Source organism: Schistocerca cancellata, chromosome 5 (genome assembly GCF_023864275.1).
Source record: "Schistocerca cancellata isolate TAMUIC-IGC-003103 chromosome 5, iqSchCanc2.1, whole genome shotgun sequence".
NCBI lineage: Eukaryota > Metazoa > Arthropoda > Insecta > Orthoptera > Acrididae > Schistocerca > Schistocerca cancellata.
The window spans coordinates 691763591-691787038 of record NC_064630.1 but is presented as its reverse complement, the minus strand read 5'-3'; the positions used below and the strand labels follow the sequence as shown (position 1 = coordinate 691787038).

At 44.3% G+C, this 23448-nt stretch overlaps 1 non-coding gene across 1 annotated transcript; it reads left to right on the top strand.

Annotated features, from left to right (window-relative positions):
- The first annotated feature begins 97 nt into the window (after window positions 1-97).
- On the top strand, window positions 98-172 carry Trnas-cga (transfer RNA serine (anticodon CGA)). The gene has a single exon. It is a non-coding gene; the product is annotated as a tRNA-Ser (tRNA).
- The last annotated feature ends 23276 nt before the right edge of the window (window positions 173-23448 follow it).

The window sequence follows — 23448 nt, the reverse complement described above, 5'->3', positions numbered from 1 at the left end:
TAGTTCTGCAAGGTTCGCAGGAGAGCTGCTGCGAAGTTTGGAAGGTAGGAGGCGAGGTACTGGAAGAAGTAAAGCTGTGAGGACGGGGCGTGAGTCGTGCTTGGGTAGCTCAGTTGGTAGAGCACTTGCCCGCGAAAGGCAAAGGTCCCGAGTTCGAGTCTCGGCCCGGCACACAGTTTTAATATGCCAGGAAGTTTGTAAGTAGGCTGTTTAGGATTTTATGTTGGTAACGCCGCGTAGCGCTCTGTATGAAAATCACTGACTGTGCTGTGTGCAGTCTGTGGCTGGTTGGCATTGTTGGCATATCCTGTATTACAGTGTTGGGCAGTTGGATGTGAACAGCGCATAGCGTTGTGTAGGTGGAGGTGAGCCGCTAGCAGTGGTGGATGTTAATATGGTCGGACGAGCTGGACATGTGTCCGTCAGAAAAAGGAAATTTGCCAAACTGGATGTCACAAATGATAAATATATATTATGACTTTTGAAGACTATTAAAGTAAATACATTGTTTGTTCTCTATCAAAATCTTTCATTTGCTAACTATACCTATCAGTAGTTAGTACCCTCAGTAGTTAGAATCTTTTATTTAGCTGGCAGTATTGGCGCTCACTATATTGCAGTAGATCGAGTAACTAAGATTTTTGTGAGGTAAGTTATTCATGAAAGGTATAGGTTATTGTTAGTCAGGGCCATTCTTTTGTAGGGATTATTAAAAGTCAGATTGCGTTGCGCTGAAGATATTGTGTGTCAGTTTAGTGTTGATCAGAATTAGTAAAGAGAGAAATGTCTGAGTACGTTCAGTTTTGCTCAGCTGTTTGAAAATCAAATAACGTAAGAAGTTTACCAGCAGAGTAACTCATATTTTTTCTAAGGGGACGTTTCAAAATATACAGGTAAGCTAACGTAAATACTGTGTAATGATAATTACAAATACACACGTCTTGCACGTCTTGTCACATTTCAATTGACAAGTCACTTTTCTCTTCCGTGTCGTCAGTTAAGGCCTGCGGAGGTGATGGAGGCACCAACTAGCTGAAGGGGATTTGCATTGCTGTCCTGGCGTCGTTTTTATTCGTAGTACACAAAAAAAGCTTTTGCAGTGTTGCCAACGTGGAATACAGAACTCCGCGGCGATTTTCCACTCTGCCGTTTCGGTTGTATCTCCGTCATTTCGTAGCAGCGCAGGCACCAGGGCGGGACGTCCGCGAGGCGTATGCTTCACGAAGCAGAGTGGGCTATATCGTCGGATGCCGAGATAAGGAGCGCTCGTCGTCGAGAGCTTATCTGCCGGAGAAAAGTTTACGAAATACGCCGGTCTGCATCCGCCCGACTCCACCCCCGCCTCGTGGCTGTCTCGCGACACCTCTGCGAGCTTATCAGAGGGCGGAACGAGTTATGCCAGTCGTCGAATTAGCATATCTGTGACAGGACAAAAATGGGGCACTGCCAACCATAGCCCGACTTGGAGGAAGAGTCACATCTGATAATCCACTCAGTAAGCAAGGCGCCTCTTGTGCAAGAAATAAACCTTTCATCCACTAAACAGGTTAAGTTCTCGAGATACTGTCTATCAAACTCTGTTTCGAGTACTACGATAAGAACACTGCAGAAAATCTGCAGCCCCAGTTGTGTAACAACTTCTCTAGCCTTGATAATGTCCTCGACGAGGCACGGAGTCTGTAAGTTGCTTCAGGAATGTCATATACAGCTGAAGCCACTTGAGCAGTGCGAGGGCTTTAATCGTTATCTGCCCCTGTAGTGTGAAGACTTGCGCCCGTTGCCTGTTAACTGCGACTCGGGCGTCCCACTAGGGGGTTGCGACGTTGCGCTTCATGAGGATATGGCCTCGCGCATGAGCTGCGGGAGGAGGTTGATGGGGTCCCACCTGCAGTACTGCGACTGGTGAGCGACATTTTGCTGACGGCTCCGTGTAGCTTCACGAAGTAGAGTGGGTTATATGGTCGAGAGCTTATCTGCTCCGTGTAGCCGGCCGATGTGGCCGAGCGGTTCTAGGAGCTTCAATTCGGAAATGCAATGCTGCTACGGTCGCAGGTTCGAATGCTGGCTCGGGCATGGATGTGTGTGATGCCCTTAGGTTAGTTAGGTTTAAGTAGTTCTAAGTCTAGCGGACTGATGACCTCATATGTTGAGTCCCATAATGCTTAGAGCCATTTCAACCATTTGGCTTCGTGTAACGACCGGGGGACGAGTTCGGCACTTGGGTGCGCTTTGGGAATCAACACGGACGTGTTGACCGTTAACAGGGCCGGCACGCTAGTGGTTTGCTAGGGCAGTGGAATGTTGCTGGTTGCAGACGGGGTACCTGAATACTCTATCTTGTCTGGTGGACAGGAGGCTTGTGGCAGTTTTCATTTCATCTAGGAATAATACTGATACTATAGTGAGCATCTGCTTTTCAGCCATCGGTTGGCAGAGAAAGACTTTTGGAAGATACCTGATTCCTATTGTAGAATTCTGCTACCCTGGTTATCGCCCGAGCGAGGTGGCGCAGTGGTTAGACGCTGGACTCGCATTCGGGAGGACGACGGTTCAATCCCGCGTCCGGCCATCCTGATTTAGGTTTTCCGTGATTTCCCTAAATCGCTCCAGGCAAATGCCGGGATGGTTCCTTTCAAAGGGCACGGCCGACTTCCTTCCCCGTCCTTCCCTAATCCGATGAGACCGATGACCTCGCTGTCTGGTCTCCTTCCCCGAAACAACCAACCAACCAACCTGGTTATCGCGACACACTGCGCTGTAACATCGTGAACCCGCGACCTGTGAGGGTGCGCTGATTATATTCTGTTCATGGAATAAGCAAGTGTTGCCCCCTGTTAAATTTTAATGAAGATCTGGTTCACATTTTGCGGAGGGTTGCCTTTTTAGTAGACGCCCAGTAGGCTGGAGAGTGGACATTGTTTATTCGTAATCTGTGTTTTACATTCAATATAAAACTGAGGGATGCCGGTGGCACTGACAGAACTACTGCTCACGTTTATCCTTACTTGGCTTTCGAGTTGTTCTCTAAAACTTTGACATTAACTGGCATTTATATTTTCATTCTTGTGTCCTCTCATTCTGGTGGTCGTTTGTTGGTCGCTTTTTGGTGTAGTCGTTATTTTTGTTCAAATAGTTCAAATGGCGCTGAGCACTATGGGACTTAACATCTGAGGTCATCAGTCCCCTAGAACTTAGAACTACTTAAACCGAACTTACTTAAGGACATCACACACATCCATGCCTCAGGCAGGATTCGAACCTGCGACAGTAGCGGTCACGCGGTTCCAGACTGAAGCGCCTAGAACCGCACGGCCACACTGGCCGGTGTTACTTTTGTTTTACTGTCTGAAGACTCAGTATTTGATCTGAATTGTGTATTATGTGTTCAGGTTTAATTCTTTGTGGTTGTCGAAGTAGTATTTTTAAAAGCGCAAAGACATTTGGTTGTATATCAAGCGACCTCCTACTGTTTATGGGCCTTAACATTTCTAAAGAATTTAATGATAAAAAATAGCCTAGTGGAGCGCCTTGTCTCCTAAACGTTTCTGTTCAAGAGCTACTTTCTGAGTTTTGGTAACTCATATGAAACGTAGTTGGACACCTGCAATGGATAGTTAAGTTGTGATGCTCTTTGTTTTGGTAATTTAATCTGACTGATCACACGGTTAGGTGGCAGATGCTATTTTTTTAAATTTTGCTTATCTTGGTTGCCGACTAAGGCGAACTACTAATTCTAACTATTTCAATAATTGTACTTACACACATAGGACCGGGTGAAGGCGGTTATTTAATTAGTGTGTTTCTTTATTCCGTTGCCTTTTAAGGCGGCTAATAGCTATAATTGGTTACTTGTACATTTATTATTTTGTGTTTGTCATAGTGCAAAAGGTAATAGGATGTAAATTGCTTCTCTAAAGTGTCCGCCTGGAATACAGGAGTGCTAAGAGTTCTTATTGTTTTTGATGAGTGATCATATCGTTAAGTAAATTTATTGAAAATGCATCACTTCATTTGATTCGACAACTTATCAGTCGAAACTTCCTGGCACATTAAAACTGTGTGCCGGACCGAGACTCGAACTCAGGACCTTTGCCTTTTGCCGGCAAGTGCTCTACCATCCGAGCTACCGAAGCACGACTCACGCCCAGTTCTCACGCTTTACTTCTGCCAGTACCTCGTCTCCCACCGTCCAAACTTTACAGAAGCTCTCCTGCGAACCTTGCAGAACTGGCACTCCTGAAAGAAAGGATATTGCGGAGACATGGCTTAGCCACAGCCTAGGGGATGTTTCCAGAATGAGATTTCCACTCTGCAGCGGAGTGTGCGCTGATATGGAACTTCCTAGCAGATTAAAACTGTGTGACGGACCGCGACTCGAACTAGGGACCTTTGCCTTTCGCGGGCAAGTGCTCTACCATCTGAGCTACCGAAGCACGACTCACGCCCCGTCCTCACAGCTTTACTTCTGCCAGTACCTCCCATTCTGGAAACATCCACCAGGCTGTGGCTAAGCCATGTCTCCGCAATATCCTTTCTTTCAGGAGTGCTAGTTCTGCAAGGTTCACAGTAGAGCTTCTGTAAAGTTTGGAAGGTAGGAGACGAGGTACTGGCAAAAGTAAAGGTGTGAGGACGGGGCGTGAGTCGTGCTTCGGTAGCTCAGATGGTAGAGCACTTGCCCGCAAAAGGCAAAGGTCCCGATTTCGAGTCTCGGTCCGGCACACAGTTTTAATCTGTCAGGAAGTTTCATATCAGCGCGCATTTCGTTGCAGAGGGAAAATATCAGTCTGGAAACCTGATCACTCACCAAACTAGCTCCATAACGTTTCACCTCTCATTAATAACTAACTCCAGTAGACTAACATAATTGAAAAGATGTCGATTGGTACGTTCCAGTCATTACTGCAGACAGTCCATAACATTTTCAATGGGACATAGATTGCGTAGTTTAGCGGGCCAGTAGAAGACCCATAGGGTATCCGAGAATATGTTAAACAAGGAACATACGTGTGCATCCCTGTGAAAGCAGCTTTTGTCGTCTTGGAACACGAGAGTGTACACAGCGTTCTCGTAATGATGATGTGGAAGGAATGGCAACGTTTGGTCACTGTGAATGTTGAAATAAACATCACGGTTTATGTTCATGTTAAAATGAATGCGTGAGCCCCACGATACGAAAAACTTTTAAAAGGTACAAACGAACTGCTTACGACATGAACTACAACTTCCACACACTGCGAATTAAACACATCATTACCAAGATAGGTGGCGCAGTGGTTTGCTCACTGGATTCTCATTCAGGAGGACGACGGTTCAAACCCCCGTCTGGCCAACCTCTTTTAGGTTTTCCGTGATTTCCCTAAATCGCTTCAGGCAAAGGTCGGGGTGGTTCCTGCGGAAGGGCATGGCCGGTTTACTACCCCATCCTTCCTCATTCTATGGGACCGAAGAGCTCGTTGTTTAGTCCTCTCCCCCAACCAACCACCAACCAACCAACCACTTCAAGAGTCGTCACTGCAGTCGACGCATCGTATCATAAGTAGAGAGGCAAAATCGCGACTCTTCAGACAACTCTATAACCACGACAAATCCAGCCCACCACCCCCGCACCCCCAGTCTGTTACTGTCCAGTTTCTTTGTTATTGGCCGGCCGGAGTGGCCGAGCGGTTAACGGCGCTACAGTCTGGAACCGCACGACCGCTACGGTCGCAGGTTCGAATCCTGCCTTGGGCATGGATGTGTGTGATGTCCTTAGGTTAGTTAAGTTTAAGTAGTTCTAAGTTCTAGGGGACTTATGACCACAGCAGTTGAGTCCCATAGTGCTCAGAGCCATTTGAACCATTTTTTTTCTTTGTTATTTGGTTCGTCGAAAACGCTACTTTTATATGCCGTTGTAAGCAACGGCATTTTATGATGTACTCGACTCAAAATGTGGATTGCATTCAGTTTCCTTCTTAACGTAGACTCAGATGGACATTCATTTGTTGCCAGGAGCAATTCCTATCGGGTTTCTAACGACTGTTATTGACAAGACGTAATATACCTTTCGAGTCGCTGTTGGCTAGAACATTTTTTTACAACCACTGTTCTTAGGTCGTGTTACACGACGGCCGAGTTATACAGCATTCCTTGTAGAGATCTTGGGCAGTCCATGTTGATACAAAAACATATTACACAACTATATTTACGGTGTAGGCACACTTAAGTCCAAACATACCACCTACTTTCTACCACGACTCCACGTTGGCTCATGTGTGCATGGATTTCATACAACCCATTGGTACGTAACCTAGCACTTCAATGCAAAGTTCTACGTTAGTTGAAGAGGGTAGCCTGACCGCATGATATCAGGACTAGACTATCCATAGCACTCGAAAGGGAACAATATGACCCTTTTATAGGGTGACCTCTGTTTTGCTCAGTGAGCTTACGTTCACACGTTAGTAGCACACTCGTGTGGCACCACAGCCTCCTGCAAGTGTTTCATTCAGACGCCACTTCCGTGACTTGCGCGTCATTAAAACCAACGGTACACGGTTTTTCCAAATAGTCACCCATCCAAGTACTAGCCAGGCCCAAAGCTACTTAAGGTTCGGTGATAGTGACAAAACTTCCTACGTTAGTTCCGAGTCTGGTGTCGAACTTCTCTCTCTGATTGTGTCGGTGTTGTATTTTACATGTCCATCTACTTTCACGATACTATGGAACTTAGTAGTTTTTTTTATAAATTTGAATTTCTATTCCACTTTTTCTTTGAGTGTTGTGATTCTAGGACTTGGCGCGCCCTTAGAAGCCATTCTGTGGGTAAAATATTTAATTTCTCCTTTTATTCATTTCGTGTTGATCATAAACTGAATTACTGAGAAAGAGCCTGAGAGGAAAGCAAAGGGAACATGTACACAATTCGAAACACTGTATCAACTATGATACTTTATGCTTCCTAGATCCGACCTCCAGGCCGTTCTAGTATTTTTTTCACTGATCTCTTTTTCGACGCCTGATAGTGTTTTGGTAATGTGACTTACAATGTTTCGCCGTGGTTCGGGATCGATGTTAAACTATAGGTCCTCCTGTACACTTGAATAAGTCATTTCGAAGGTCTAAAGAAGGCAAGAGCGTATCACTTCCAGTACCACACTGCCTAGCGTAGCACTGCAGTGTTCAAACCTTTGTGTTGACATCAGCTTCACTTACGATATATTTGTGTAATATGTTTTGTAATTATATGTGTGTAAGATTATTATACGTCCACCACACCATCGCCGTTGGTGCTCATCTAAAAGGTACTGTCAACTACGGGCAGCTGACAACACAATAAACGTAATGATAGCAAAAACATATTTCGCACTACCGACTACCAATTATCCCCATACAGATGCTAAATGTCGCATTAACTTTGGTTGTTTCTTGTTGTCTAAGTAAAACGTATGTTTCTGTATATACCTGTAGTTACCATAATTGAGGTTTCATGTGGTTAGAGAATATCTCTGTATACTGTAGTACATTGTAGCAGGTTAACTCACGCTGTAGGTTCGTAAGTGTAATACATAAGAGATTTTACATTAAGGGCGTATAGATTTCTTTATTTAGAGCTTCTGCAAGAAAGGTGGGTAAAATTTATAAATGCAGCAGTGTCCTTTGTATGTAGAAACTATCGCTGCTCAGTTATCGTTTGGTATGGATATGACCTCTGAATCAGCTGATAGGGCATATCAGTTATATGTCAATCACCTGTATCTGACAAGCGTTCGTGGAAAGTATGCTGGGGGGGGGGGGGGCGATGTTCTACCAGATTTATTTCTGTTTGAACGTTGTTCTGATCTACTCTGAAGGCATAATGCAAGTTAACCTTGTGTACTCAAATGTGTAGCAGATGGAGTTAAGGAAAGTCAGGGTCGATACACATTGCTGAAATGAATCACATTTACTTCGTTTTCCGTTTCTGTGTGACACCAACGTAATTAGTACAGTATGACTCACTTTTTTACTTCTGTAGATGTAAGTTTCACGTTTACTGAGCCCTAATTATTTAATGTTGGCATCTTTACACGTTATGATCTTTTATTACGTACATAAATAAAGAACAGTGCTACCAGTCAATTTTTCTAAAATAGTTATCTAATGCGCAAAAAAAAGGGTTTCGGACTTTCTCAGGCTCATCTTCAGATGGTACACAGGAGGTTACATGACTGTTTCAAAGGGTAATGCTGGTTGCTGACACGGTGATAAAAACATGGAATGTGCCTTAATATACAGCCGTGAGTGCTGTTTATGGGGCGATTTGTCTCCAAAAATGATTTCTGCACTTACTGACACGATATGGTATCTGAAGGAAGCCGCATGTCTGTTTTCAGTAAAGGAATGACTAGGGCGTGAAATGCCTGGGCTAACAGGACAGAGCGGATTAGATGGTGGAAAGGGGCCAAAATGAGTTCCTGTCAGTTGCACTCAACATACAAACTTTATTTATCAACGCACAATATTACAACAAAGACGCAAAACACTCAACACTAATCGACCTCCTTTGATTAACTTTAGATCTGCTGAAGGTCACGTTCAAAATCCAAGACACAAGGATTAAACAAAATTGAAATACAAGGTTGTTCTGGAGGTTTCACCCAAGAATATTTCTAAATCTTCAATCTAATCGGCTGAAGAACTTAGCAATTTAATTTTAATGGAACTAGGCTGCAGGTCGCAGATTAAGCAATAAGAGGAGTTTCAATCAAAGGGCAGAAGGCCTTATCTTAAAATATTTCATGCAAACTGGGCTGAAGGCCCCATTCAAAATAATAACAATATTAAGTCTTAAGGGGAAGAGAAGAAGATTAATATAAAATATATTAAAACTCGGCTGAAGGCCGCTCACCAACAAATAATTTAACAGCTTAAGCCCTAGAAAGAAGAGTTTCAATTTTAAAGGACAGAATGCCGTATCTTGAAACCTTTCATATAAATAAAGAATAACAATCTCATGCCTTAAGGGCAAGACAAGGACATTAATTTAAGAGATATTAATACTCGGCTGAAGGCCACACATCAACCAAATAACTAAAATCCAAACAGGGAAATTACTACATAACACACAAGGAACGGCACTCAGAAGGGTCGGCCTGGGATTGTAACACTAACGCCCGTTTAGATAAGACAGGCAGTCTGTCCAAAGACTTCTTAATCTGGAGGCAACCCAACCGACAGACAGCCGACCGACCAATCAACCATATCAGTTCCGCTCCACGCAACCAGCAAAACGACCACAAGATTTCAATACACGACACACAGAATATTGGCGCCCACAACGACCAACAACACCCCAGCTGTCGAACTACACGCTGGATAGTAACAACACAAGGAGGAAAATACACTGCCGAAAAGTACGTCAACGACCAGGGCAGGTAACCGGAAGGTCAACGGCCACAAGGCAGAAGATACCGCCGGTGAACTTCCATAACAGGGAATAAATAAAGTTAAATTTCACAGGAAGACGGCTGAATTCGAACACAGGTTGTTGTTCACGGGAATGTCCCAAAAGCGACAACCAGGATCAAACGAAGAAATGTAAACAGCTGAGGCTCGATAGTAAGTTAAGTGAGGACTCAACTTTCATGTCCAAGATCGTTGGGCGACGGACTTCGCAACACTCGCAAGCAACACCTCACACTCCAACCGCGCGTGCACGCCGCCAGCGGCTCCAGGTTGACACCGCGCGACGGGGGTTCGTGCTGCTCCACGCTGCTCCGACCGACTGGACTGCTGGTCCGTCCGCGACTGCTGGTCCGTCGCGACTGCACTGCTGGAGCGTCTCCCACTCACTGACCACTCGACACACGACGACCCGGAAATACTGTCGGTCGCTCCAGAGATGGTACGACAGTGCACTTATCGATATGCGCTGCTGCTGCCGCTCACAAGCAAGTAAGGCAGGAAGCTATTGACGCCAGTAAGTGGAATAAGAAAACGAGGCGGCACCACCGTAATAGAAGATGACAAACAATTAATGGGATGAACACGAGCCAACCACGGCTCAGACGTTGCCAAGCAGCAAAAAACCGTCCATAATATCACCAGGCGATTTTGGTTGTATACTACTTTGACGTGGAAGGTGACCCGTAAGTGAGAAGTGAGATGGAGGGGGGGGGGGGGGGACAGCAGGAGGCTGGCCGATCTGAATAAACTGAGCTGAGCTCATTAGTACCGATTGCCCCCAAGAGTCTGCACACATAGTGTTACGCAAGGATTTCAGTACGTGAGTTCACTTGTTGGCCTTGTGCGACGTTATAGCCGTTAGAAAAATTAATTGATATCACCTGAAATCTGTGATCAGGGAATGGGAATGCAAACTATGTTTCACTGCTGACATTTCATGATTTCTTGACATCATAAAGAGATTTAAAAAAAAGGTCCCGAGTTCGAGTCTCGATCGGGCACACAGTTTTAATCTGCCAGGAAGTTTCATATCAGCGCACACTCCGCTGCAGAGTGAAAATCTCATTCTGGAAACCTCCCCCAGGCTGTGGCTAAGCCATGTCTCCGCAATATCCTTTCTTTCAGGAGTGCTAGTTCTGCAAGGTTCGCAGGAGAGCTTCTGTAAAGTTTGGAAGGTAGGAGACGAGATATTGGCAGAAGTAAAGCAGTGAGTATCGGGCGTGAGTCGTGCTTCGGTAGCTGAGATGGTAGAGCACCTGCGCGCGAAAGGCAAAGGTCCCGAGCTCGAGTCTCGGTCGGGCACACAGTTTTAATCTGCCAGGAAGTTTCATATCAGCGCACACTCCGCTGCAGAGTGAAAATCTCATTCTATAAAGAGATTTAGTTAAATCAAACAAGTTCATGTGAGTGGTAATTAAAGGAACATAAGTCTTAATTAAAGGAAAATAAGTCTTAAACATAAAAACGGACACTATACAATTGACAAGATTAGCCACAGTTAATAAATGCTCTCTGTGAGGTGCTTTGCAACCTAGGAGCAACGAGATCAGACATGAATAATTAGAATAGTGTGCACCGATGATTGATGACTCGGGAAAGACTGCTATGGAGCATGCACAACTGATTTGTACTGCTGTCTTGCGAGTCTACTACAGCGGAGCATTTGAGCAACCCATTAACTCCCAAAACGCCAGAGTTTTGTGTATTACTACGTGCGTGAGGGCGACGGCTGCCTTGGGTGGTAGTCGATGCTGCTATCAGGGCGGCAGCGCACCTGGTCGATCAAGGTTAGGTTAGGTTAATGTTTAACGTCCCGTCGACAACGAGGTCATTAGAGACGGAGCGCAAGCTCGGGTTGGGGAAGGATTGGGAAGGAAATCGCCCGTGCCCTTTCAAAGGAACCATCCCGGCATTTCCCTGAAACGATTTAGGCTGGAGACGGGATGGAACCGTCGTCCTCCAGAATGCGAGTACAGTGTGCTACCACTGCGCCACCTCGCTCGGTGGTTGATCAAGGGCCTCCAGATCGAAGTCCCCCAAAAACGGCGTCAGCGAAATTTTAAAGTTTTGAGTCCGTCTCTCCGGATGATGCACAAGCTAGTCTCCCCATCAGCCGACAGGAGATCTGCTCCTCGTTTGTAAAGCAGCCATCAAAATGAATGACGTTGGGTCTGCTAAAAGCCTGTAACTGCCAGTCCTGCATGAGCAGCGAACGCCGCGATAATTGCACCTCCGAAACTAGTGTGTTGGGCTCACAGCATACATATTTTTAAACATCACAACACCCTGCAATTAATTAGCTTTCCACCAGAGTAAATGGTGCCTGCAGATGTGAGCTGTCATCACATCCATGCAACCAATCACTGAGTTCGCAGATTGCACATACGGGAACGTATATTTATGGGAGCATGCCAGTGCAGCATGCGAAGAAGGCGGCATAACTGTGGCGCCTGCAGAACCGTACATACAGTCCTAGGAAGGACAGAAAACAAAGCCTGCTGGCTCTGTAGCCCGAACCTCGTCATTTCCCACACAAACATGGTGAGTCCATGCCAACAAGCCATTTCCAATGTAAAACAATTAGCGAAGGCGCCAGGGTGGCGTGGTATGTTGATCCTGAAATAGAGTTGCATACTACCAGCCAGCGTGCAGCAGCGGCCGCGAGGTAATGGCTGCAGTCGCCAGTCCTTCGGCCGGCGAACAACCCAAGCCTACAGTAACCTCAGCGCCAGGCTGGCCTGGTACTGTCCATTCTTCCTGCACTTTCGGGAACTTGTACAACGCTCTTCCAGGCGACAACATCACCGAAGACAGAAAAAAAAACAGCGGGAAGAAGAGGGTTCCACAACAAAAAGTAATTGAAAGATCAAATCATTATGCTCAGTCACTTTATATGCGTATATAAATGAACTTTGCATAATATATAAAATGAAACAAGGTAAAATGAAAGAGGGTTGGGCCTGAAGAGTATTACATTTGGTAAATGGACATCAGTCTTCTGACTGGCTTGATGCGGCCCGCCACGAATTCCTCTCCTGTGCCAACCTCTTCATCTCAGAGTAGCACTTGCTACCTACGTCCTGAATTATCTGCTGGATGTACTCTAATCTCTGTCTTCCTCTACAGTTTCTGCCCACAACATCTCCCTCTAGTGCCATGTAAGTTATCCCCTGGTGTCTTAACGCATGTCCCTTCTCCTTGTCAGTGTTTTCCACACATTCCTTTCCTCTCCGATTCTGTGCAGAGCCTCCTCATTCCTTAACTTATCAGTCCACCAAATTTTCAGCGTTCGTCTGCAGCACCACATCTCAAATGCTTCGATTCTCTTATGTTCCGGTTTTCCCACAGTCCATGTTCCACTGCTGTACAGTGCTGTGTTCCAAACGTTCATTCTCAGATATTTCTTCCTCAACTTAAGGCCTGCTGGAACCATTAGACTTATCTTGGCCAGGAATGCCCTTTCTCCCAGTGCTAGTCTACATTTGATGTCCTTCATCCTCCGTCTGCCATTGGTTATTTTGTTCGCTAGTTAGCAGACTTTCTTAACTTCATCTACTTCGTAACCATCAATCCTGATGTTAAGTTTCTCGTTGTTCAAAATGGTTCAAATGGCTCAGAGTACTATGGGACTTAACATCTGAGGTCATCAGTCCCCTAGACTTAGAACTACTCAAACCTAACTAATCTAAGGACATCACACACATCCATGCCCAAGGCAGGATTCGAACTTGCGACCGTAGCAGCAGCGCGGGTCTGGACTGAAGCGCCTAGAACCGCTCGGCCACAACGGCCGTCTTCTCGCTGTTCCCATTTCTCCTACTTCTCATTACTTTCGTCTTTATTGTATTAACTCTCAGTCGATATTCTGTTCCCATTAGGCTGTTCATTCCAATCAGCAATCATGTAATTCTTCTTCACTTTCAGTCAGGATAGCAATGTCATCAGCGAATGGTATCATTGTTATCTCTCCCTATATCTTCCCCCTATTTTTCCCAGAATTTCGAACATCGTGCACAATTTGACATAGACGAACGCTTTTTCGAGGTCGACAAATCCTATGAACGTGTCTTGATTTTTCTTTAGTCTTGCTCCCAGTATCAACCGCAACGTCAGAATTGCCTCTCTGGTGCCTTTACCTTTCCAATAGCCAAACTGATCGACATCTAACATGTCCTCAACTTTCATTCCCTTTCTTCTGTATTTAATTCTGTCAGAAACTTGGATGCATGAGATGTCAAGCTGATTCTGCCATAATTCTAGCACTTGTCAGCTCTTTCAGTCTACGTAATTGTGTGGATGATATTTTCCAAAAGTCAGAAGGTATGTCTCTAGACTCATACATTCTACACACCAACCTGAACAGTCGGATTGTTGCCATTTTCCACAATAATGTTAGAAATTCTGATGGAATGATTATCTCTTCTGCCTTATTCGATCTTGAATCCTTCAAAGTTCTCTTAAATACTGATTCTAATATTGGATCCCACTAGCTCTTCTAAATCGACTGCTGTTTCTTCTTCTACAACATCAGACAACTCTTTCTCTTCATAGATGCACTCTTTTCACCTATGCGCTTTCTCCTTTGCATTTAGAGTGGAATTCCCGTGGCACTCTTAATGTTATCAACCTTGTTTTTAATTTCATCGAAGGTTGTTTTGATTTTCCTATATGCTGAGTGAGTCCTTCCGACAATCATTTCTTTTTCGACTTCTTCACATATTTCATGCAGCCATTTCGTCTTAGCTTCCCTACACATCCTACTTATTTCATTCCTCAGCGGCTTGTATTTCTGTATTCTTGCATTTCCCTAAACATTATTGTACTTGCTTCTTTCGCCGATCAACTGAAGTATTTCTTTTATTATCGATTGTTTCTTCGCAGTTCAAAAACGGCTCTGAGCACTATGGGACTTAACATCTATGGTCATCAGTCCCCTAGAACTTAGAACTACTTAAACCTAACTAACCTAAGGACATCACACAACACCCAGCCATCACGAGCCAGAGAAAATCCCTGACCCCGCCGGAATCTCTTCGCAGTTACCTTCTTGGTACCTATGCTTTTCTTTCCAACTTCTGTGATGGCCATTTTTAGAGATGTCATTCCAATTCAACTGTACTGCCTACTGAGCTATTCGTTACTGCTGTATCTTTAGCCTTAGAGAACTTCAAGCATATCCCGACATTCCTCGGTACTTCCGTATCCCACCTCTTTGCGTATTGATTATTCCTGACCAATCTCTTAACTTGAGCCTACTCTTCATCACTACTACATTGCGATTTTCGTTTATATCTGCTCCTGGTTAAGCCTTACAATCCAATATCTGATTTCGGAAACTCTGTCTGACTATGATGTAATCTAATGAAATCTTCCAGTATCCTCCTCCTGCGATGCTTGAACATAGTATTCGCTACTATTAGCTGAAATTTATTACAACTCAATTAGTCTTTCTCCTCTCTCATTCCTTGTTCAAAGCCAATATTCTCCTGTAATCTTTTCTTCTACACCTTCCCTACAACTGCATTCCAGTGCCCCATGACTATTAGATTTTCATCTCCCTTTGCGTATTTTATTACCCTTTCAATATCCTCCTATACTTTCTTTATCTCCTCATCTTCAGCTCGCGACGTCTTCATCTATACCTGAACTATCGTTGTTGGTGATGGTTTGCTGTCGACTCTGATAAGAACTATCCTATCACTAAAACGTTCCGCCCTCACTTTGGCAGAATGAGAGTGACTTCTTATGCCGGAAGTCTTCGGCTACCAGTGCTGATGATTAATCAAAATTTAAGCAGTGGCGGGTTCGAACCCGGGATCAAGAACGTTTTGATTACTATTCAAGGACGGTACCCTTTTTTTCATTTTGTTCGGTACTGTTCGTTGCGTTTGGTCTGTTGGTCTGGGCGGACGTCAGATGACATCCGTTCATTTATTTATATATATAAATAATTTTTTTTTGTTACAGAGTGGAATCAGCCCTCTGACCGAACACGCTGAGCTATCGTGCCGGCTGCCCCTAGACCACGGTATGCTCCTTATGAGCGAGAAGCTCTGGCAGACCAAAACATTCTTAACACTCCTTTCACGATTATGGTTGAGTGTTTCCACTGATTCCTTTGTTCCTCTCTCTCAGGGGTGTTGGTGATACACACTCATTCAAAAATAATCAGGAATGTTATGACCTAAGTTCAATGTTTTCGTTGTTTACTTTCTTGGCAAGCTTTTTGAATGTGTGTGAGCAGTCGCAGAAGCCAGCGGGCGGCGACCTTTTCCACGACCAGAATGTCATCCAAAATCTAGAAATCTGACCCATGACCGATTTTCACTTTTTTCACTATCGCGTTGACTGTGATACTCCAGCGGTCTATCGCTAGGATCTTCACAAATGCGGCTTTTCGCAAACAGCTGATTGATCATCTCCATCTTCGTCATTTTAGACGTGTTTGACTGTACTGGAAGTAGCTGCGCAACATGAGCAATGTGTCTTATGACTGGAAATTGTTTCTGTACACATGCAAAAATGCAGGTGACGAAGCTGCATGGATCCACGCACAAATGCAGTATGTATACTTGCAGCTTTGTCACTTCAAAAGCGGGAAAATAAAGGGACTTTATCTTTTTGTTTGGCACTTCTAGTGGCACACTGGAGCGAGGGGATGTGAATGTATTCCATGACCGCAGACATGTATCTTCAAAGAAATTAAAATTCCATAATGAATAATCGCTCTGGAGTGATGTGTGCGCTGATTTGAAATATCCTTGTGGTTTAAAACGGTGTGCCGCACCGGGACTAGAAACTAAGATCTTTGCCTTCCGCGGGGCATTGCTTTAGAAACTGAGATATTCCGTCACGATTCTGCATCCACCCTTGGAGTACTTCTCCTGCTTTCCAAACGACAGAATTTCTGCTACATATCTCGCAGGACTACCACTCTGGAAAGAAAGTTTGTCTAGGGGCCCATCAATATCCCTCTTTACTTGAGTACTAACCTTGCGAGGTATGCAGGAGGACTTATGTGAAGTTCGGAAGGTAGAAGAAGAGGTACTATGAGGGCAACTGATATTTCGTGCTGCGCTAGCTCTGTCAGTAAGGAAAAGATCGTGGGTTTGACTCCCGCTCTCACGCACACTTTTTGTCTTACAGGAAGTTTCAAACAAAATTTAATCGAACAAGTTTGTTATTTCCAATTGCTTTTGTAGATTAGCGGTTAGAGCCGTTGGAGGTCGCGAGTTGAATCCCGGCTAGGGGCGGAGGAATTTCCTTGCACAAGTCTCTCCAGGATGGCCCTAGATCCACTCGTCATGCAGTTAAAATGAGTACCGAGGACCTTAACCAGGGGCAAAATGCGGGCAGGGGGAGAAGCTCGCCACCCTTCCACTTCCTGGTGCCGCGGTGATTAGGAAGACAGCGCTCCACTGGTAATCAAGCCGATAGTGCGACCACGGTCCTGCGCCACAGACTCCGCATTACTTCAAGTTGATAATTTAGATGTTGTGACTGTCTGTTGTAAGTTCAAGGTTCAAAGAGTAAATGGTAGTATCACAAGTATCCTCTACGATCTGTGTACCAGGTGGTTATAATTAAAGTAGAACTACTCATGGAGATGCAGTGTCGGCTGTAATTATCGTATGGCAGCGAAACGTGGTAGATATGCTAATGTGATACTGTGGAACCGACTTACGCTGGAAAATAATTAGTTCCAGTTTTAGTCACGAGGTGCAAATCTAGCGTTGTAGACTGTTTGTATGACGGCATGACGCCAACGCTGTCAATTGACAGGCCATAACGTGAGTGAACAGTACGGTTATTGAGAAGAAGGACCAACTCCGTTGGTGAACCTGTTTTATGTGAACGGCAGCAATTACAGTGCTGCATTGCGAGAATTCCGCCGACGGAAAGATCTCACGAGAGACCCGATGTCATAAACTATTTAAAGAAGATGTTAAGGAAACAAGGTGTGGCATCTGGAAGAGGAAGGCATCCTATCTCGGTTGAAGTTACTGACGATGTTGCTGCTGCTGTAACTGACCATGAAGTAGGTGGCCCGGGTAGAGCTAGACTCGCGTAGCGTCACGAAAATATCCATTCCATGCTGAACACTATAAACACTTTTGCGGCCCGTTTTACATTGGTACACGCACAAGATCCAGATAGTGCAGGAACCGAATTCTCATGATCCGCAGCAACGTTTTGAATTTACTCTTTGTTTTCTGGTACGGATCGAAGTAGACGGTTTGTGGTCGGGCACTATTCTATGGAGTGACGAGTCACATTTTACAGTACGGGGGGAAGTGAATACCAAAACTGCCGATTTTCGTGTACTTTTAAACCGCGTATTGTGTACGAAGAACCGTTGCGCTTGCTGTTTTTAACTGTATGTTGTGGATACACAATCACCTTTAATCCCGGTCCGTTCTTCTTCGAACAGAAAACACTCAGAGGGCCTGCCATGTCTAACGTGATGTCTGCACGTTATCGAGACCTGCTTGTGCAGATTGTGATTCCTGAACTGAAAGAGCGCAACTATGCGGAAGCCACTATTTTCATATGAAGTGGGGTCACACCTCATGATCGAGCGAGGTGGCGCAGTGATTAGCACACTGGACTCGCATTCGGGAGGACGACGATTCAAACCCGCGCCCGGCCATCCTGTTTGAGGTTTTCCATGATTTCCCTAAATCGCCGCAGGCAAATGCCGGGATGATTCCTTTGAAAGGGCACGGTCGACTTCCTTCCCCATCCTTCCATAATCCGATGGGACGTAAGACCTCGCTGTCTGGCCGGCCTGTGTGGCCGAGCGGTTTCAGGCACTACAGTCTGGAACCGCGCGACCGCTGCGGTCGCAGGTTCGAATCCTGCCTCGGGCATGGATGTCTGTGATGTTCTTAGGTTAGTTAGGTTTAAGTAGTTCTAAGTTCTAGAGGACGGATGACCTCAGAAGTTTAGTCCCATAGTGCTCAGAGCCATTTCATTTGAACCTAGCTGCCTGGTCCCCTCCCCCAATCAACCAAACCACCAACCACACCCCATGTCGCTCGCTCACTGCTTAATACAGTCTTCCACGAACGTGCTATCTCTACAGGTTTTCCAGATGCATGTTCTGTAAGTTCACGTGATCTGCATTCCTATGAATTTTGGCTCTTGGTATATATAAAACAACTCGTTTACCAGGGAAACGTTTGGTCTCTGCCTGAATTTCTGAATTCGAAGCAAGAACAACTGCGAAGATGAGAAACATAGAAGTAGTTATCCTCGGTGTAACAAAGCAGCTTAAATCAGTTAATAAAGGCAAGGCCTCCGGTCCAGACTGTATACCAGTCAGATTCCTCTCAGAGTATGCTGATAAAATAACTCCATATTTAGCAATTATATACAACCACTCGCTCACACAAGGATCCGTACCTAAAGACCGGAAAATTGTTCAAGTCACGCCAATACCCAAAAAAGGAAGTAGGAGTAATCCGCTGAATTACATGCCTAGATCACTAACGTCGATTTGCAGTAGGGTTTTGGAACATATACTGTATTCGAACATTATGAAGTACCTCGAAGAAAACGATTTATTGACACATAGTCAGCGCGGATTCAGAAAATATCGTTCTTGTGAAACACAACTAGCTCTTTATACTCATGAAGTAATGAGTGCTATCGACAGGGGATGTCAAATGGATTCCATATTTTTAGATTTCCTGAAGGCTTTTGACACCGTTCCTCACAAGCGTCTTCTAACCAAACTGCTTGCCTACGGAGTATCGCTTCAGTTGTGCGACTGGATTCGTGATTTCCTGCCAGTAGGGTCACAGTTGGTAGTAATAGACGGAAAGTCATCGAGTAAAACAGAAGTAATGTCCGGCGTTCCCCAAGGAAGTGTTGTAGGCCCTCTATTGTTGCTGATCTATATTAACGACATAGGAGATAATCTGAGTAGCCGTCTTAGATTGTTTGCAGATGATGCTGTCATTTACCGTCTTGTAAAGTCATCAGATGATCAAAACGACTTGCAAAATGATTTAGATAAGATATCTGTATGGTGCGAAAAGTGGCAATTGACCCTGAATAAAGGGAAGTGGGAAGTTATTCACATGAGTACTAAAAGAAATAAGCTAAATTTCGAATACGCGATAAGTCATACAAATCTGACGGCTGTAAATTCAGCTAATTATTTAGGGATTACAATTACAAATAACCTAACTTGGAACAATCACATAGATAATATTGTGGGTATAGCAAACCAAAGACTGCGATTCATTGGCAGAATACTTAGAAGGTGCAACAGGTATACTAAAGAGACTGCTTACACCACGCTTGTCCGCCCTATTCTCAAGTATTGCTGTGCGGTGTGGGATCCGCATTGGGTGGGACTGACGGATGACAACGAAAAAGCACAAAGAAGGGCAGCTCGTTTTGTATTATCGCGAAATAGGGGAGATAGTATCGCAGACATGATACGTGAATTGGAGTGCCAATCATTAAAACAAAGGCGTTTTTCGTTGCGACGGGATCTTCTCATGAAATTTCAATCACCAGTTTTCTCTTCCGATTGCGAAAACATTCTGTTGCCACCACCTACATAGGGGGAAATGATCATCACAATAAAATAAGAGAAATCAGGTCTCACACAGAAAAATTTAAGTGCTCGTTTTTCCCGCGTGCCTTCGAGAGTGGAACGGTAGAGAGACAGCTTGAAGGTGGTTCATTCAACCCTCTGCCAGGCACTTTATTGTGAATAGCAGAGTAATCACGTAGATGTAGATGTAGATTTGAAGGCCGGTTGAAAGAAACGCGTCTCTCAGATTCCACCAGATATTCTGCTAGCAACTTTTGATCTCGTCGTTTTACGGATGCAGCATTTCGCCGACATCTCCGGTGCACTAATAGAAAAAATTCTGTAAGCGACGGTCAGTACTGAACATTACATTTGACCTTATCTGCCCACCTCCCGCTCCTAATCTGTTACACATTGAAACATTTGTGTACGTCTTTTCCGCATGCACAACGCCAGATTTGCATCTGGTGGCCAAAATTGAAACTGTTTTCTTACAGCGTAAATTTATTTCGCATTAACCCATTAGAAAATCACAATTTGTCCATTATATTTGGACTGTTGAGCTCCGTGGCCGTGGATAATGATATTTCACTGTAAAAATACAGCAACCAGCCACTTTTTAATGCGTTTTATTTATGCCAATAAGCATTTCGGGTTTGCACCCATCTTCAGCTGGCAAATTACATGGATCTTCAGTTACTACAGTAGTACAATCTCGACAGCAGTTCGGATGATGCAGCAGGCCTGTGCAAAAGCAACGATTCCAATCATTTACTTCAATTTCGCGAGTTTAAAGTTACGCACTATCAGTTGTTCATTTTACTTACATTCTCCTCTCCTTGTTTTTTCTTGGCTTTTCTTCTTTTTCGCAACAACACAAACACTTTTTCTCACGTATTTTACACAGGCGCACTGCGTTATCCGCCATGTTGTCGACTGACAGTTTTTGTCATGGACGTAGAATAAGGGGAGATGGCGCTACAGACTTACCCTGTAAGTTGTTTTGAAGCCAGTGGGCGGGGCCTGCCGCCATCTTGGATCCCCCAAAACATTAGCAGACGAGTGTTTACAATTGCTTCTTGTTCGTTATTTCTGTCTTGTGCAAGCGATATTTATTTTATATAGTAAATGTTACACTGTTTTAGTGAACAACACAGCATAAGGAACGCAACTTCATACGTTTTTCTGGTCTTAAATGCGTATTCGATACAGTACTACGACACGAAAACATGACGCTTCTGGTCTCAGTACTGTAATTCCTTTTTGTTTATACACTTCGAATAACCGAGAAGAGAAGTATGTGCTGTGAATAGCGTGCTTTCTTAATCCATTTCTATTCACTTTCATTGTGTTTGTGTCGATAATTGATAGAGCCAGAACTCCAAAAGCAATTATTGATAGTTTAGAGGCACCGATTTGTATTCGTTGCATTTTCAAGTCGAATGCAAATTTTAAATGTTCAAGTTTGCAAGAAACTTACCTTATTTCCTTTGGTGTCCCATAGATGTCTGCAGGGATGATATAAACAAGACAGCTGTCATGTCAACAAAGTGAAAGATTCGTTAAATTACGAAGTAAAAGAACGGAATTTAAGATTGTCAGGCCCATTATAGTTTACACATCTGCTTTGTTCATAAACTGTACCTACCAAGTGACATTCAGTGTGGCAAATAACAGCAATTTACAGGGTAACACGACAACACAGTGATTAATGTAATGATCTAAATAGCCTGAACTTAGATAGGGAATTTGCTTTAACAAATATATATTTAACCACTGTAACAGGTGTTTCGCACATTTTACTTAAGATTTAACTAACTACATGTAGTTACATTACTTTTATATTAAATTATCGAATTTTAAAACATTAGTCCCCATTTCCAGGATATTTCTTGCCAGGACTTTTCAGTTACTTGGGAATAACAAAACAATGAAAATCAAGTGTATTGCTCACCTCCAGATAGTTCTTCGTGTTGGATTGATAAGAAATCTTAAGTCTAATCACAGAAATAAAACCATACTGTATAACTTACAGTGCATCAGAATTTCAAGTATATATAAGAAAATAGCGCTTAAATAAGTCCACTTACGAATGAAACGTGATTTGTTTAAACTTTAGACTACAATCAGAACGATTAGTACACCCATAAGCGACACAAGCTGGCGTTTTTTATCAAAACACTTCACAATTACACGGAATCAAACCACCAGAAGCGAATGTTTTGGGGTAGGTAACATGGCGGATCTTCACTTGGGTTGGCTTCAAGTTTGTGACGTCATGACAACTCCTCTTATTTTTACCTCCATGGTTTTTGTTCACATACAAACGGTTTATCTATGGACAGAGTTATTCGGTTTATCTATGGACAGAGTTATATTTTACGAAAATATACGGTTTATCTATGGACAGAGTTATATTTTACGAAAATATAACTCTGTCCATAGATAAACCGTTTGTATGTGAACAAAAACTGTCAGTCGCCAACATGGCGGATAACGCAGTGCGCCTGTGTAAAATACGTGATAAAAAGTGTTTATGTTGTTGCGAAAAAGAAGAAAAGCCAAGAAAAAACAAGGAGAGGAGAATGTAAGTAAAATGAACAACTGATAGTGCGTAACTTTAAACTCGCGAAATTGAAGTAAATGATTGGAATCGTTGCTTTTGCACAGGCCTGCTGCATCATCCGAACTGCTGTCGAGATTGTACTACTGTAGTAACTGAAGATCCATGTAATTTGCCAGCTGAAGATGGGTGCAAACCCGAAATGCATATTGGCATAAATAAAACGCATTAAAAAGTGGCTGGTTGCTGTATTTTTACAGTGAAATATCATTAGAAAATCCATGGAGCTTCGCTGCCGTACGGTGATTACAGACCACGCCGTGAGTAGCACTAGTTTTTTAGTCACAAACACCCGGTAACTCATGCAGATGTGGAAATATTGGTTTTGGAAGCATGAGGCACGATCAACAGCGACAGTGACGATGTCAGGCTGTCGACATACGGAAGCGTTAGAGAACCGTGAGGAGCGAGAAGTTCTTTCGATGGCTAGACTGCAAAGCGCCATTCCGTTTCCGTATCTTTCTTTTTTTCTGACCGCCTGTCGCTCTCCTAAGAACAGCGGCGACTGCGCGGGTCCGCCTTTCCCGGAAGGAGCGGACCCGGCTGTGTCTGCGGCCGTTCCTCGCTGGGAGTCGAGGCCGACCGGCGCCGTCCCGGGCCAGCACGTGGCAGGGCGTGCGGCAAAAAGGCGGCGCCAGATAACGGCGCAACGCCACTTTCGCTGCCAGCGCTACACACTTTTTGCTCGCCTGGTCCAGAGCGATCGCCTCTGCCATCGTGATCGACGGCGATCACGCTACTCGTGATCTCGGCGCACCTCCATCGCGTCCGCTGAGATTTCGACAAAAAGCCCTAGCACTAATGTAAGCGCTCAATCACGCTTCACGGTATTTCGTTTTACAGTCGTCACAGC